The 15,657-nt window shown below is 39.0% G+C and overlaps 1 protein-coding gene and 1 long non-coding RNA gene across 2 annotated transcripts in view; one reads left to right on the top strand and one right to left on the bottom strand.

Annotated features, from left to right (window-relative positions):
- TfIIA-L (transcription factor IIA L) overlaps positions 1 to 15,657 on the bottom strand; it is a 99,556-nt gene that overhangs the window by 79,864 nt on the left and 4,035 nt on the right. The window lies entirely within an intron of this gene.
- Positions 10,732 to 11,312, top strand: LOC137235723 (uncharacterized). The gene is made up of 2 exons (XR_010948029.1): positions 10,732 to 10,894; positions 11,083 to 11,312. It is a non-coding gene; the product is annotated as an uncharacterized lncRNA (long non-coding RNA).

The raw sequence follows: 15,657 nt of genomic DNA, 5'->3' as shown, positions 1-15,657 counted from the left end.
AAAGGCGCGACAGTAAAGGCGAAGAGTGAGTTTCATTTGAGCTATCAATCAGTTTGGTTATTAAGCAAGCTATTCGTTGCAAAGTATAAGTGTTATTGTGAAGTACTTTAATAAAGGCCATTTTGCATTATTAAATATTGGAGTTATTTATATAAGTTTAGTCGTTCGAACTTAGCAGAGGGTTGCAAATAAGAGGATTTGCAAGTAAAATCGTTACAATATTTTCCATACATTACATTATTCAGATAAGAGATTCATTGTCATAGCTATCTCATGCAGAAATCGAGAAACGTGAAACTTTGTGTGAGGATTACCGATATATTATTTATTTGATATTTATCGAAAATGTCGAATCAGTATATGTATATGTACATTTCTTCTCTATATATTACAAATTTTATACAACCAATTGTTGTTGTTGTTGTTGGCGTCATAGAGACACTCCCCGAAAGTTTTGGGGAGTGTTATCGGTGTTGATGGTCGTTTGCGTATATAGATCCGGTGCGTTCCGGTAACAAGCACCATTAAGGTACAAGCCCGACCATTTCGGGAAGGATTTAATATGACCACGTTGAACCTTCTAGGCCATCACTCCCATCACCCCCTAGTTGCTTGAAACTTGGGATCCCCAGAGCCTCGGCTGCAAAAGAAACAGGATTCACCGCGGGTAGGTGAGGTTGACAATATCAGCCGATTATTCGGATATAACGAATGGGATATAATTTTCGCTCAGCTCTATTTAGGAGAGGTATGAAGTCTTCGGCAGAGCTGAAGACAGTCCCGTCCTTAGTTGTTTTTGCGGATGAACGGACACGGCTTAATAAATCATTATACTATTACATACTGCCAATAGTTATCCGATTACAGTTATAACACCCTGTATACAAATACAGCTGGGTATAAAAACGAAAACTAAAATCCAAAACAAGAGCAGGTGTACATAAAAACAAAGAAAAGTGAATTCGGTGAAAAAATCAACTGAACCACAAAATAAAAGTGAAAGTGGTTTTTGTAAACCAAATGTTAGTTGCTTATCTATGTTGTAGGTTGACCGTCAAAAGGGGCTATGCTTTTCCAGTTAAGTGCATGCAGTTGTGCACGTACAAACAAACATACACATATTAGAGCGACTTGCCCAAATAATTTGAATTATTTACACGAGTTTAGGAAAGTTCTGCCAAAACATGTATTAAGACCTGCTTCGGCTGAACCATGGCGGAACTATGGGCTGAACCGATATAAAAATGCCTACAATAATTATGTTATAAAAGTCTTTCAAATCTTTGTAAACAAGTAAGGAAGGCTAAGTTCGGGTGTAACCGAACATTACATACTCAGTTGAGAGCTGTGGAGACAAAGTAAGGGAAAATCACCATGTTGTAAAAATAACCTAGGGTAACCCTGGAATGTGTTTGTATGACATGTGTATCAAATGAAAGGTACTAAAGAGTATTTTAAGAGGAAGTGGGCCATAGTTCTATAGATGGACGCCATTTAGGGATATCGCCATAAAGGTGGACGAGGCCTGACTCTAGAATTTGTTTGTACGATATGGGTATCAAATGAAATGTGTTAATGATAATTTTAAAAGGGAGTGGGCCTAAGTTCTATAGGTGGACGCCTTTTCGGAATATCGTTATAAAAGTGGACCAGGGGTGACTCTAGAATGCGTTTGTACAATATGGGTATCAAATGAAAGGTGTTAATGAGTATTTTAAAAGGGCGTGGGCCTAAGTTCTATAGATGGACGCCGTTTCGAGATATCGCCATAAAGATGGACCAGGGGTAACTCTAGAATTTGTTTGTACGATATGAGTATCAAATGAAAGGTGTTAATGAGTATTTTAAGAGGGCGTGGGCCTTAGTTCTATATGTGGACGCCTTTTCGAGATATCGCCATAAAGGTGGACCAGGGGTGACTCTAGAATTTGTTTGTACTATATGGGTATCAAATGAAAGGTGTTAATGAGTATTTTGAAAGGGAGTAGGCCTTAGTTCTATAGGTGGACGCCTTTTCGGAATATCGTTATAAAAGTGGACCAGGGGTGACTCTAGAATGCGTTTGTACAATATGGGTATCAAATGAAAGGTGTTAATGAGTATTTTAAAAGGGCGTGGGCCTTAGTTCTATAGGTGGACGCCTTTTCGAGATATCGCCATAAAGGTGGACTAGGGGTGACTCTAGAATTTGTTTGTACGATATGGGTATCAAATGAAAGGTGTTAATGAGTATTTTAAAAGGGCGTGGGCCTTAGTTCTATAGGTGGACGCCTTTTCGAAATATCGCCATAAAGGTGGACCAGGGGTGACTCTAGAATTTGTTTGTACGATATGGGTATCAAATGAAATGTGTTAATGAGTATTTTAAAAAGGAGTGGGCCTTAGTTCTATATGTGGACGCCTTTTCGAGATATCGCCATAAACGTGGACCAGGGGTGACTCTAGAATTTGTTTGTACGATATGGGTATCAAATGAAAGGTGTTAATGAGTATTTTAAAAGGGCGTGGGCCTTAGTTCTATAGGTGGACGCCTTTTCGAAATATCGCCATAAAGGTGGACCAGGGGTGACTCTAGAATTTGTTTGTACGATATGGGTATCAAATGAAAGGTGTTAATGAGTATTTTAAAAGGGCGTGGGCCTTAGTTCTATAGGTGGACGCCTTTTCGAGATATCGCCATAAAGGTGGACCAGGGGTGACTCTAGAATTTGTTTGTACGATATGGGTATCAAATGAAAGGTGTTAATTATTATTTTAAAAGGGCGTGGGCCTTAGTTCTATAGGTGGACGCCTTTTCGAAATATCGCCATAAAGGTGGACCAGGGGTGACTATAGAATTTGTTTGTACGATATGGGTATCAAATGAAAGGTTTTAATGAGTATTTTAAAAGGGCGTGGGCCTTAGTTCTATATGTGGACGCCTTTTCGAGATATCGCCATAAACGTGGACCAGGGGTGACTCTAGAATGTGTTTGTACGATATGGGTATCAAATTAAAGGTATTAATGAGGGTTTTAAAAGGGAGTGGCCCTTAGTTGTATATGTGAAGGCGTTTTCGAGATATCGACCAAAATGTGGACCAGGGTGATCCAGAACATCATCTGTCGGGTACCGCTAATTTATTTATATACATATGTAATACCACGAACAGTATTCCTTCCAAGATTCCAAGGGCTTTTGATTTCGCCCTGCAAAACTTTTTCATTTTCTTCTACTTAATATGGTAGGTGTCACACCCATTTTACCAAGTTTTTTTTTAAAGTTATATTTTGCGTCAATAGACCAATACAATTACCTTGTTTCATCCCTTTTTTCGTATGTGGTATATAATTATGGCATTTTTTTCATTTTTTGTAATTTTCGATATCGAAAAAGTGGGCGTGGTCATAGTCGGATTTCGGCCATTTTTAACACCAATACAAAGTGAGTTCAGATGAGTACGTGAACTGAGTTTAGTAAAGATATATCGATTTTTGCTCAAGTTATCGTGTTAACGGCCGAGCGGAAGGACAGACGGTCGACTGTGTATAAAAACTGGGTGTGGCATCAACCGATTTCGCCCTTTTTCACAGAAAACAGTTATCGTCCTAGAATCTAAGCCTCTACCAAATTTCACAAGGATTGGTAAATTTTTTTCGACTTATGGCATTAAAAGTATCCTAGACAAATTAAATGAAAAAGGGCGGAGCCACACCCATTTTGAAATTTTCTTTTATTTTTGTATTTTGTTGCACCATATCATTACTGGAGTTGAATGTTGACATAATTTACTTATATACTGTAAAGATATTAACTTTTCTTTTAAAATTTTAATTTAAAAATTTTTTTTTTAAAAGTGGGCGTGGTCGTTCTCCGATTTTGCTAATTTTTATTAAGCAGACATATAGTAATAAGAGTAACGTTCCTGCCAAATTTCATCATGATATCTTCAACGACTGCCAAATTACAGCTTGCAAAACTTCTAAATTACCTTCTTTTAAAAGTGGGCGGTGCCATGCCCATTGTCCAAAATTTTACTAGTTTTCTATTCTGCGTCATAAGTTCAATTCACCTACCAAGTCTCATCGCTTAATCCATATTTGGTAATGAATTATCGCACTTTTACGATTTTTCGAAATTTTCGATATCGAAAAAGTGGGCGTGGTTATTGTCCGATATCGTTCATTTTAAATAGCGATCTGAGATGAGTGCCCAGGAACCTACATACCAAATTTCATCAAGATACCTCAAAATTTACTCAAGTTATCGTGTTAACGGACAGACGGACGGACGGACGGACATGGCTCAATCGAATTTTTTTTCGATACTGATGATTTTGATATATGGAAGTCTATATCTATCTCGATTCTTTTATACCTGTACAACCAACCGTTATCCAATCAAAGTTAATATACTCTGTGAGCTCTGCTCAACTGAGTATAAAAATCACCACTTCAGTTGAGAGATTTATTGATGTAAGAAAAATGTAGTTTAAAGTTAAATTCCGGGAAGTGGACCAGAGGCCAACCTGTTTTAAATAAAAATAGTGTATATTTTGATTTGCTTGAAATTTGGTACGGGATACTTCGTGACTTGCTCATTATCTGAAAAAGTTTCTTTCCGGAAAGTGGACCAGGGACTGGCCTATTTCAAAGAAGTTTGAAAATCCGATTGTACTAAATCGTTTTCATGGGGCGATTTGCTCGAGATTTGGTAATGGGGTGCCTCTTTGCTAGCTTAATATTTGGAAACTCTTCCTACCAGAGCGATGGTAGCGTGCTCCGCCTATCACACCGTATGTCCTGGGTTCGCACCCCGGGCAAAGCAACATCAAAATTTTAGAAATAAGGTTTTTCAATTAGAAGAAAATTTTTCTAAGCGAGGTCGCCCCTCGGCAGTGTTTGGCAAGCGCTCCGGGTGTATTTCTGCCATGAAAAGCTCTCAGTGAAAACTCATCTGCCTTGCAGATGCCGTTCGGAGTCGGCATAAAACATGTAGGTCCCGTCCGGCCAATTTGTAGGGAAAATCAAGAGGAGCACGACGCAAATTGGAAGAGAAGCTCGGCCCTAGATCTCTTCGGAGGTTATCGCGCCTTACATTTATTTATTTTTTTCCTACCAGAAAGCGAAAGTGCCTGTTCGAAAAAATTCTCTTCCATCTAGGCATTTTAACCGCTTCATATAAGCACATGCGGATCGAATTTTGAAATGTACGAACCTCTTCGTTGTCTGTGTATTGACTTCAATAAGCACTGCAAAAACATTGATACGTGTGACTCACTCCACGTAATAAAAAAATATCTACTGACTACCTTAAATACGCAAAGATTTCGATGGCTTGGAATTACGTCCTTTCCAACCTCCCACTCTTATCACCAGCTCCAGTAAATTTGGGCGGGTGGCTTGGAATCACGTCCTTTCTAACCTGCCACTCTTATCACCAGCTCCAGTAACTTTGAGCGGGTAGCTTGGAATCACGTCCTTTCCAACCTCCCACACATCGCAGCCCTACCTGTTGTCTGTCAAATATACATCAGCTGCTCAAAATCACATCCATTCCGACAGCACTAATAATAGATTCCCGTTGCTCGGCATCACAGTCCATCCCGAAAACTGATTTATTAATATACATATATACATATTTTGTAATATAATTTTGTTCAATTTGTATGCTTCTGTAATTTATCTGTATTCCGTAACTATATTTAGTCTGATTAATTGTTTGTAAACTAATAAATAAATAAAACAGTGAGATTTTATTGAAATTCGGTAAAGGAATTCCTTGGGCAAGCTTAGTATTTGGAACCATCCCTCTCTGGCAAGTGGACTCGGGGCCAACCTATTTTAAGAAATCGTATTTATGGTGCGATTTGCTTGAAGTTTGGTTCAGGGGTACCCCTTGACTAGGTTAATATTAAGAGGAACCTAGAGAAGGAAAGGTGATTGTTTCAGGGGTACCCCTTGACTAGGTTATTATTAAGAGGAATCTGGAGAAGGAAAGTGTATGAATAAAAATAGGGGGAGATGAATTAAATAGAGAGAAAAATCGAGAAAGTGAAAGGCCGAAGATAGGTGAGCGATCAAACATGGAGAGGAAGGAGAAGCAAGACCCCAGCGGGTTAGGGGGCCAGAATATACCCTCGGTAGGTATGCATGCCTGTCGTAAGAGGCGATTAAAATACCAGATTCAAGGGGCTGTGTAGCGCAACCCTTTCAGGTTGCCAGCGCAATATATAGCTTCTCCAAACCCAATTCTCAACCTCACCTATTCGCGGCGAATCCTGTTTCACTAACAGACGAGGCTCTGGCGACCCCAAGCTCCTTATGGAACTTGGGGGTGGGGAGGGAGCGATGGCCTGAAGGTTTAACGTGGCCATATAAATCGTTCCCGAAATGGTCGGGCTAGCACCTTAATGGTGCTGTGTTACCGGAGCGTACCGGATCTGTATCCGACAAAGGACCATCACATCGATAACACTCCCCAAAGCCTTCGGGGAGCAACCTTATCGCTACAACAACAACAACAACAAGACGCAAGAAATAAGATTTTGTTTCTTTTGCAGAAGCTCCAGTGTGACAAATGCCAATGTTTACTGTGAAAGTAGATACATCAGGGATAGGAATATCATATATATCTCTATATGTTATTTTTAAAGTTGAATTGGATTCTAAAAATTGTACCTGCATTAGTGTCATATAGTTTCTTCCTGGTTTAAAAAATTAAGGTATTGAAATCGCCCGGGGCAGTGAGGCAGGCATTCCATATTTGGTATAGAGATTCTATATACTTATGAGGATAGGAAGAGTTGAAGTTGAACTGGGAGTGGTAGTAGGAGTGGGACTAGGAGTTGAAGTAGCAATTTGAGTGGGTATTAATTTTTTTCAAACATTTTGTGAATCAATCACGGAATTCTTCCAACGGAATCAATGACCTTGCGAAAAGTACGTTCAACTTAAGGACACAAGTTGAGATTGGGAGGGCAGCAAAAATATTATATGTATATACTTTGTAGTTAGCCCACTTTGTCCTTTTGAAGATGATGAAAGTGCTGTGTTCAGGCGTGATGACTTCGGCTGATCGCCGCATAAAGACGATTATGGGCAGGTGGTCGGATACCAATCCGGTTGTCAGTTAAAGGAATTGACAACTCTTGCACTAACGATGGTAACGTCTGGCGAGCTATGCAAATTTTCTACCACATAAGTGATGACTACCCCGTACACCGTGCATACCGTCATGCTGTCTAAGGGGCAAAATGTGGCACGCCTTTGCAAGCGAACAGCAAGGGTGCCATAAAAGATTCATTAATGAAAGAATGAAGGTATCTAGCATAGAAAATAAATATGGTAACATTGATGGCCTTTAGTCGGAAAAATCCCCAGTTGCTTCGGTACGAAGAGATCCGGCACTCGAGAATTCAGCAGGCAAAATCTAATGCCGATAAATGCCAGCGAACCCCGTTCTGAGTCAAATACCCGAAAATCACTGTAGAAAAGCAGACTTCATAAGGAGATGCGTGTTACTCTGTTACAACTTCAATTTGAGTACTGTAATAGGTTAGAGTCTGACTTATCAACCCCGACATATGCAAGGTATTTCCTGCATATAATGTGTATTCACATGAGAGCAAACATCTTTTCAATTGCAATGTGGGTCCAACGCCGCTAACGCACATGTCTCTTTGGTGTAACCCTATTTTAACAGCGATCTCCCTTTCACTTGCGTTAAGAGGATATCGATGGCAATTTGTGACTGGTCGGATATCGAAGCCCAGGATATTTAATGGTACATATCAACATTTGCACATTTCTTACAACAAATCGCTAACATCTAGTAGCGTATGACTTCTTCCCCAAGTTGGCCAACCAAGTGTCTGTGGTCCGAGACCGAAAAATATGTTGGGACACCTCAGCGTTTCGCTCGCTACATTTTGTACAGCAATCCACACCATACATTAAGTCGGAACTCGCGCAAAACGTTGTATGTAAATTTGTCTTTCAATGAAGTAAACAGTTCAGATATGTATGTTTAACACGTCATTCGCTCTAGCTCACATGGAAGTTTTAAATTGCGAAGGTGCCAAATACTACAAGCTACTATTGGTTGAGATATTTTTTATATATGTATGTGTGGTTTATCTGTCAAAGCTGAAATGTTCTTAACAGTTAAGATTTATACCTTTTTTGGGAATATCGTCGGTCCAATGCCAAAGAAACGAATGTGCATATTTGATGTGTTGAGAAAAACGCGTAAGACATTGTTAAAAAAAGAGATTTAATTAATAGAGATTTAATTAATTGAGATTTAATTTTGTATTTTGCAACCACTATTGGAAGGTTTACTTTTGTAAACCACTAAGTAATGTTAATTGAAAAATGATTTTTATATTTTTTTTTTTTTTGGTAGTAGTGCAGTTTAGGGACCCCATCCTAGAGTTGGGCCAAGATTTTCGAGTGAGGTATCAAAAGACGCGCATTTACGTCTAGATTAAGAATCCGATACGGGAGTTAACTTTGGTAATTCTATACGACAGCACGACACTGCTAATACGCATCCAAAATTATCTCTGTCCGGAGATATTTGCAGTTGAAGTTGGCGATTTTCATGTGGTTGGTGTAATTTGTACCCACAAAAAAAATTGTGAACGCAGAAGCACATCACCGTGGCGGTAGCCACGGTTATACCACACAACCGGAATTGGCATGGCGTAGCCCAGGGCCTTAGTTCTATAGGTGGACGCCTTTTCGAGATATCGCAATAAGGGTTTACCGGGGGTGACTCTAGAATGTGTTTGTACGATATAGGTATCAAATTAAAAGTATTAATGAGGGTTTTAAAAGGGAGTAGCCCTTAGTTGTATATGTGAAGGCGTTTTCGAGATATCGACCAAAATGTGGACCAGGGTGACCCAGAACATCTTCTGTCGGGTACCGCTAATTTATTTATATATGTCATACCACGAACAGTATTCCTGTCAAGATTCCAAGGGCTTTTGATTTCGCCCTGCAGAACTTTTTCATTTCTTCTACTTAATATGGTAGGTGTCACACCCATTTCACAAAGTTTTTTCTAAAGTTATATTTTGCGTCAATAAACCAATCCAATTACCATGTTTCATCTCTTTTTTCATATTTGGTACAGAATTATGGAATTTTTTTTCATTTTTCGTAATTTTCGATATCGGAAAAGTGGGCGTGGTCATAGTGGGATTTCGGCCATATTTTATACCAAGATAAAGTGACTTCAGATAAGTACGTGAACCAAGTTTAGTTAAGATATATCGTTTTTTGCGCAAGTTATCGTCTTAGCGGCCGAGCGGAAGGACAGACGGTCGACTGTGTATAAAAAATGGGCGTGGCTTTAACCGATTTCGCCCATTTTCACAGAAAACAGTTATCTTCATAGAATCTATATGCCTACCAAATTTCACAAGGATTTTTGTCCGACTTATGGCATTAAAAGTATTCTAGACGAATTAAATGAAAAGGGGCGGAGTTACGCCCATTTTGAAATTTTCTTTTATCTTGGTATTTTGTTGCACCATATCATTACTGGAGTCGAATGTTGACATAATTTACTTTTATACTGTAAAGATATTAAATTTTTTGTTAAAATTTGACTTTAATACATTTTTTTTTTTAAAGTGGGCGTGTTCGTCATCCGATTTCGCTAATTTTTATTTAGCACACTTATAGTAATAGGGGTAACGTGCCTACCAAATTTCATCATGATATCTTCAACGACTGCCAAAATACAGCTTGCAAAACTTTTAAATTACCTTCTTTCAAAAGTGGGCGGTGCCACGTCCATTGTCCAAAATTTTTCTAATTTTCTATTTTGTGTCATAAGGTCAACGCACCTACCAAGTTTCATCGCTTTATCCGTCTTTGGTAATGAATTATCGCACTTTTTCGGTTTTTCGAAATTTTCGATATCGAAAAAGTGGGCGTGGTTGTAGTCCGATTTCGTTCATTTTAAATAGCGATCTGATATGAGCGCCCAGGAACTTACATACCAAATTTCATCAAGATACCTCAAAATTTACTCAAGTTATCGTGTTTACAGACGGACGGACAGACGGACGGACGGACATGGCTAAATGAATTTCTTTTTTCACCCAGATCATTTTGATATATAGAACTTTATATCTATCTCGATTAGTTTATGCCGTTACGGATTACCGTTATGCGAACAATGTTAATATACTCTGTGAGCTCTGCTCAGCTGAGTATAATTATGTTAAATTTCACTAATTTGCTTATAAAATATCAACACAAATATTGCAAAAAATGTCTGTCCTTTTTTTGTTTTTTTTTTTTTGTGGATATGTTCGTATTCATATGAATACAGCTGGTTGGTCAAGGTGTTTGTCAACTACACCTTATACACCATGTTACAAAACTGTTGTAGTTGCTTATATTGCCAAAATCCGCCATTGGACGTTTTTGGAGTGGATTTACAATATTTTTCGATTACTATATAAATCATATTCTTACTCTAACTGATATACTAATTAATTCTAACATGTTTTCTTAAATTCTACGCAAAACGTACATTTATCTTGTGTATATAGTTACATTTGTATATGTTTTTATTTAATTGGAGAATAAAGAGAAAAAATATAGAACTAACGCGTTCTAAAAAATATTTACCGAAAGTGGTGAGAACACCTTATAGCTTTTTATCCAGCTGTGCCTCATGAATAAATTGTATGAGTTCTTCATACATCTTAGTATTTTTAGATTTCAATAATTCAATTAACGATGTGGAATTTTTAAATATGTTAAAATTGTTTCGCAATGTTTCGAAATTCGTGCATTCAAATATAAGATGGTCTGGCGTTTCAATGGAGTTGCAGAAAGAACATAGATTAGACATATTCCGCCTGAAACTGCATAAATATTGTTTGGAATATGTATGCCCTGTGATCAGCCCATTTATAAGCTTGATGTCATAAGGATCCATTAAAATTTGTTTATTATTATACCATGGTTTTTGTTGAATGTCAGAAACTATTGCTGCGAAATGAGTACCTTTACTATTGCTTATTATTTGAAATTCATTGTTCCATTCTTTTGCTATAACTTTATTTATTTTTATTAGGGCTTCCTGTGGTGTGAGGGCAGTTCCTATAACTGCTCCTCTTGTAGCAGCTTCCTTGGCAGCAAAGTCCGCCTTCTCATTGAAAGGAATTCCTACATGACTTGGTGTCCAAATAATGTGAATCTCATCAAAGCTTGAGTTCTGTAATGTATTGTGAATACTTGCTACTATGAAGTTATTTGTAGTTTTCTTTTTCAGTGCATTAATGGAGGATAAGCTATCTGTGAAAATGGCAAGTTTTTTGCATTTTTCTCTAGATGCTATTTTTATTGTTTGTTTAATCGCTGTCAGTTCACCAAACATGGACGAGTAGTTGTCATTGAGCTTATACATGTAAGATATATTTTTCTGAATGTCATGTATACCCATGATACAAAAAATGGAGGTAGTTCCATTTAGTGTGACGTTAGCCACTTGACTTTTGCGGGGACAATGACAATTTCACCAAAACAAGCTACCATATTGAAAAATGTTACGAATTTTTCTCATTTTGATGAATTTCACATTAACGAATACGACTAAATTACTTGCATAATTATTTTAAATAAAAAAGCAAAAAAAAATGAGCCCCATGCCTTGGAAATATTTTAATACGAAATATCAGCCTAGAAAAGAAGAAAAACGTAAGTTTTTCAAGCTCCTGAAAATTGTTTTGGTGGAAGAAACATGGATCGAAGTATGCAAAGAAAGGGAATATAGCCTTCTTAAGTGTCCGTACGTTTGCTCAGAACATTTTGACAAAACAATCACGTTTGTTAATTGCTTGCTGTTGTTGTTGTTGGTGTTGTTGTAGCAATAAGGTTGCTCCCCGTAGGCTTTGGGGAGTGTTATCGATGTGATGGTCCTTTGCCGGATACAAATCCGGTACGCTCCGGTACCATAGCACCATTAAGGTGCTAGCCCGACCATCTCGGGAACGATTTATGTGGCCACATTAAACCTTCAGGCCATTCCCTCCCTCCCTACCCCCAAGTTCCATGAGGAGCTTGGGGTCGCCAGAGCCTCGTCTGTTAGTGAAACAGGATTCGCCGCGGATAGGTGAGGTTGACAATTGGGTTTGGAGAAGCTATATATTGCGCTGGCAACCTGAAAGGTTGCGCTACACAGCCCCTTGAATCTGGTATTTTAGTCGCCTCTTACGACAGGCATACCTACCGCGGGTATATTCTGATCCCCTAACCCGCTGGGGTTCAATCGCTTGCTCAAAGGAAGTCCTTATAAACCAGCATCGCAATTTCTTGATAAATTAACTACAAGTCCACATTTTTATTATATTTATTGTATAATTCAAGCATAGCGCTTGGGGAGGGAATTGTTAAACCATTTTTTAGGGAGAACATTGACCTGTAGCTCTGCAAGTTGGCCGCCTATACACATTCTGTGCGTTTAAGCATTGACATGGATGTGGTGTCCCACAAACTTAAAAAATTAAACACCTACCACGCACTGCAGACTTTGGAGGTACACATTTTCTCAACATGCCTCGAAAAAAACATCCACTGTAGAGGCATGATAATAGGGCCATGCTAGAACAACAGGATCTTCCGTATATTTTTTTTCTGTTTAGGGGCCAAGGTGCCATAAAGATATGAGTCATTAGCCAATGTATGAGTCATTATCCACTATTGTCCAAAACATATGGATTTTAAAGAGAGATGTAATTAAGTGCTTTTTTGAAAGTAAATACGGATATTTCTTTGTAATTTTACGATAAAAATTTTACGCAGTTTTCGTTGGCAGCTATTACACTTTTCATGGACCTAAGAAGTACAACAGTGCCAAATAGCATCGTTTTTTTTGTGGATGCTATTTGGCACTGTTGTACTTCTTAGGACCAAAAAAAGTTTAGTAGCTGCTATCGAAAACTGCTTAAAATTTTTTTTTCCTATATTACAAAGAAATATACTTATTTACTTTCAAACGAGCACTTAATTACATCTCTATTTAATAACCATATATTTTGGACAATTTTAATTAACAAATTGTGATACTATATTACCGGGGACGATTGCTAAAACACGACCAAAACCGTCGGGGGAGGTATTAATAGACGCGTTTTGGCCTCGCTTCCAATAATTCGAATACTTTTTCTCTTCGGACTATTGACAACAGGACAAAACGCGTCTATTCATTTTTCTTTCCGCTTTTTTGGACGGGTTATTGCAGTCGACCTCGGTTTCAAACTGTTTTTCGCGGAGAACTTTTGAACGGGTAGAAAAACTTAACTCACGTGTTTGTATTCTTAATACTGAAATAACTACGCGTCCTCAGATACCCCAATTGAAGACTTTTTTATAATTTTCTGAAGGACCCATATGGGTGCACTTAAAATTTCCTACTAAATTCGTTCAAAAAAATTTACCATCACAGCAACCCATATCTGATATTCCGATCCCTTTTTTGCTTCCCTGTGTCGCTTTCGACGAAGCAACCCCGGTAATTTTGACACTTCGTTCAGTGTCAAAACTCATGTTCCACGCAGGTTCCACTGGTTTCCACGCTAGTTTGACACTGACCGAAGTGTCAAACTGCCGTGTGTTAGAAAGGGAAAGAAATTGTTTCCCTCTCATACATATCATACTTGTAAACCTGTACAATGACCTGTACTATGAACAAGACGAACCAGTTTTTCGCGCATAACTTTTAAACGGGTAAAAAAAAGTTAACTTCCGCTTTCGGATTCTTGATCTAGACGTGAATACGCCCCTGCTTGACAGAGCTGACGGAAACTCCAACACATTAACAGAATTTTTGACATCAATAATACACTCACATAAATTTTTCCTTTTATTCGTATGGAAAACCATGGTATGTATATGTATGCATACACGTATACAGAATGTTTACATCAGGTTTGTCATGTCGCTTCTAACAACCTGATAGAAAATTTGCTTTATGCTGTGATGTAAATTTCCATCAGCCATATCTGTGAATTGATGCTTCAAATGACTGATAGCTGTCTAGCAGGGGCGTCTTTTGATACCTCACTAAAAAAAAGGCCCAATTTTAGGGTGGGGCCCCTAAACTACACAATTATCTTTTTTTCAAAAAAATGCACATTTGTTGTTTTGGCTTTGCAAAATTTGACATATATAATATTTCGTTTAAACAAAAATGCCACATTCCTTTCTTTGGCATTGTACCGACGATATGTGCTAGACAGCTATCAGTCATTTGAAGCATCAATTCACAGATATGGCTGATGTTGTTGTTGTTGTTGTAGCAATGCTTGCCCCACCTAATAGCCGCGACCGATCAGAAATTGTCATCAATATCCTCTAACGGGAGTCCAAGGAAACTTGCCGTTTCAACAGGGGTGGACCATAAGGAAAGGGGTGTTAGAGACGTTGGTTCCACATTACAATTGAAGAGATGGTTGGTGTCATGTGGGGACACATTGCAAGCGGGGCATACATTTTGTATGTCGGGGTTGATTCTGGATAGGTAAGAGTTTAACCTGTTACAGTATCCAGAACGAAATTGAGCAAGAGTGACACGCGTTTCCCTGGGGAGTATGCGTTCCTCTTCCGCAAGTTTTGGATAATTTTCGTTAAGCACTGGATTCACCGGGCAATTCCCGGCATAAAGGTCCGACGCCTGTTTATGGAGTTCACCAAGGACCTGCTTGTGTTTTTTCACTTCATACGGCTGGGTTCTCAGGTGCCGTATTTCCTCAAAATGCTTACGGAGATGACTCCTTAAGCCCCTAGGCGGTGCTGGTTCATCAATCAGATGCCTGTTGGGATGCCCAGGTTTCTGTGTATTCAACAGGAACTGTTTGGTCAGCATCTCATTTCTCTCTCTGATGGGGAGTATTCTCGCCTCATTATGCAGATGGTGTTCTGGGGACATAAGAAGACAGCCCGTGGCAATTCTGAGAGCAGTATTTTGGCAGGCCTGTAGTTTCTTCCAGTGGATGGTTTTTAGGCTTGGCGACCATATGGGTGACGCGTAGCACGTAATCGGCTGGCTAATTGCTTTGTATGTAGTCATGAGCGTTTCTTTATCTTTTCCCCAAGTGCTGCCAGCGAGGGATTTGAGGATTTTGTTACGGCTCTGAATTCTCGGAACAATTGCGGTTGCGTGCTCACCAAAATTTAGATCCTGATAAAACGTCACACCCAAGATTTTGGGGTGTAGGACAGTCGGTAGCGTAGTGCCATCGACGTGGATGTTCAAAATGGTCGACATTTGGGGCGTCCATGTTGTAAATAAAGTCGCGAAAGATTTAGTCGGTGATAATGCCAGGTTTCGCGAGGCGAAAAATTTGGAGAGATCAGGGAGGTAGCCGTTTATTTTATTGCATAGCGCATCGATCTTTGGGCCTGGGCCTGTGGCCATTATTGTGCAGTCATCGGTGTAGGAAACGATTGTGACTCCTTCCGGTGGTGAAGGTAGCTTAGATATGTAGAAATTAAACAAAAGTGGGGATAGGACACCACCCTGTGGCACTTGTTTAATTCTCCTTGGTTTTGATGTTTCGTTTCTAAATTGCACCGATGCCTGCCGACCACCCAGATAATTTGCGGTCCACCTTTTAAGACATGGGGGAAGGGTAGACCCTTCCAGGTCTTG

The sequence above is a fragment of the Eurosta solidaginis genome, chromosome 1, assembly GCF_040869045.1.
Source record: "Eurosta solidaginis isolate ZX-2024a chromosome 1, ASM4086904v1, whole genome shotgun sequence".
Taxonomy (NCBI): domain Eukaryota; kingdom Metazoa; phylum Arthropoda; class Insecta; order Diptera; family Tephritidae; genus Eurosta; species Eurosta solidaginis.
This window is presented reverse-complemented; position numbering and strand designations above follow the sequence as displayed.